Source organism: Triticum dicoccoides, chromosome 5A (genome assembly GCF_002162155.2).
Source record: "Triticum dicoccoides isolate Atlit2015 ecotype Zavitan chromosome 5A, WEW_v2.0, whole genome shotgun sequence".
Lineage (NCBI taxonomy): Eukaryota > Viridiplantae > Streptophyta > Magnoliopsida > Poales > Poaceae > Triticum > Triticum dicoccoides.
The window spans coordinates 228,889,061-228,891,783 of record NC_041388.1 but is presented as its reverse complement, the minus strand read 5'-3'; positions in this window follow the sequence as shown (position 1 = coordinate 228,891,783).

Below are 2,723 nucleotides of genomic sequence, written 5' to 3'. Positions count from 1 at the left end.
TGCCCTTTTGAAGTTGTGTATGGTTTCCTTCCTCGTGCACCTATTTATTTGTTGCCTCTTCCATCTTCGGAGAAGGTTAATTTTGATGCTAAACAACGTGCTGAATTGATTTTAAAAATGCATGAGTTAACTAAGGAAAACATTGAGCGCATGAATGCTAAATATAAACTTGCTGGAGATAAGGGTAGAAAACATGTTGTGTTTGCACCTGGAGATCTTGTTTGGTTACATTTGCGTAAGGATAGATTTCCTGATTTGCGCAAATCAAAGTTAATGCCACGTGCTGATGGTCCCTTTAAGGTGTTAGAGAAAATAAATGATAATGCATATAAACTTGAGCTCCCTGCAGATTTTGGGGTTAGTCCCACTTTTAACATTGCAGATTTGAAGCCTTATTTCGGTGAGGAAGATGAACTTCCGTCGAGGACGACTTCATTTCAAGAAGGGGAGGATGATGAGGACATCAATACAATTGTTACACCCACAGCCCCTGCTGCTATACATACTGGACCAATTACTAGAGCTCGTGCACGCCAACTAAATTACCAGGTACTTTCGTTTCTTGGTAATGATTCTATTGTTCATGAGAATATGATGCTGCCTAAATTGGATACATTTGTTTTGCTTACAAATGAAGGGCCTAGCTTGGAGAAGGATGAACATTGGAGCAAGAACAAGCATGGAGATGATGGCATGCGCAAGGGAAACAAGAACGGAGTTACAAGTGATGATTTCAGGACTTTGAAGCCACCATAATGGGAGCATGAAGCCTTGGACGAAATATACAAGACGCCACTTCATAAATTTCGTCCCGAGGCTATTTTAGGTGCTGCGTCACCTTATTATTGGGCCAGGCCCATGTAATTTCGAAATACATAAGTATAGGCTATTTTTAGAGTCCGTATGTGTGGGGAAACAAGAGATAGGGTTGATTTCGGACCCCTCCACCAAGGGCCATGAAATTTCCCCCCCCCCTCTTCCTCCATATATACAGCCCTTAGGGCATCGTTTAGACTTTGGGTTTTGTTTAGATTAAAAGTTCGCCATAGCTGCAACTTCGCGTACTTCGTTTGTGTTCAACGACCAGACAAAGGCGTCACAGAACCCCACCTTGATCAATAAAGCTTTCATCTTATATTCGCAATATCCAGATTGCAATCTTAGTTTCTTGCTTGTTCTTCGTTTGCTCGCAGGAAACAGACCCTCGTGGTCAGGTTGATCTTGCTCCGGCGTGGTCAATAACCTCTCGGAGTTGGTTTAGCGATTGCTAAGGCGCGACGTCCTCGCACGTTCGTAGTCGGATCGTGAAAGTCGACTTCCACCAAAGCGATATCCATCAAGTCATCGAAAGACGGGACACCCTCGCCTCTATCAACGCTTCAGCAAATGATGAGTCTACAGGTGCAAGATGTGATAAACAGATTTGAAGAGGATCTACTTATATAGGATCAAGGGGTGGCGGCCAAGGAGGTGGGAGGACGTCCCAAGGCAGCCTATTTAGATGCGGCTCGTTGCTAGCTTCAATTTGAGTACTCACGGAGCCAAAACGGACTTCGTATGAGGAAGATACACCTGTTTTACTGAACAGTGCGCAAAACAGATTCCAATCCGAATTCAGGTACGAGATTGATTCTAGATAGATCCAATTTTTTTTTCTTCTCTCTTTTTTTTCTCACGCTTTTTTTTCTTCTCTCTCTTTTTCTTTCTTTTTTTCTCTTTTTTTTCTCTATCTTTTTTTTCTCCCTCTTTCCAAGACAAACTAGATAAGATGCAGATTGGATCAGGCGAAGATGTGAATGACCTCAACTATGATTATGACAATGAACAGTGCATAGCACGTGGTGGAAATTAATAGATGCTCTGATACCACTTGATAGAGGCAAAGGTGTCCCGTCTTTCGATGAGATGGTGGATTTCGCTTTGGTGGAAGTCGACTTTGACGATCCGACTACGAACGTGCGAGGACGTCGCGCCTTAGCAATCGCTAAACCAACTCCGAGAGGTTATTGACCACGCCGGGCACGATCAACCTGACCACGAGGGTCTGTTTCCTGCGAGCAAATGAAGAACAAGCAAGAAACTAAGATTGCAATCTGGATATTGCGAATATAAGATGAAAGCTTTATTGATCAAGGTGGGGTTCTGTGACGCCTTTGTCTGGTCGTTGAACACAAACGAAGTACGCGAAGTTGTAGCTATGGCGAACTTTTAATCTAAACAAAACCCAAGGAAAAGCTACTAGATGGATCTACTTATATAGGAGCAAGGGGTGGCGGCCAAGGAGGTGGGAGGACGTCCCAAGGCAGCCTAAAACTAAATCTAGGTCGTACAAGGCCAATGGGCCCAAGTGGAGGTGATGTAACACCTTTGGACTTGTAGTTTGACTCGGATTCTGCTGCAGCATCAGATTGTTTCGTCCACAACTCAACGCTCCGGACGAATTTGAAGGTGATTCCAATTGGGTTGGAAAGTGCACGAAATCTAGTTTCCAACAAAAAAAAGAATCACCCAATTCGGAGTCCGTATGAAAAACTTGTGTGCGTTTTGAGTCAGGTATGTCTGTGCAGTCCGAATCTGAATCCAGAACGTGAGAGACTTGGACTCTATCTTCTCTTGGGCCAAAAGTGACGTGAGAGAACTTTTTGGACAGCAAATAAACATCTCTTTCTTCCTAATCTTCATATGTGGATTGTACAAATATCCCGTACACCTGCAACTAGACA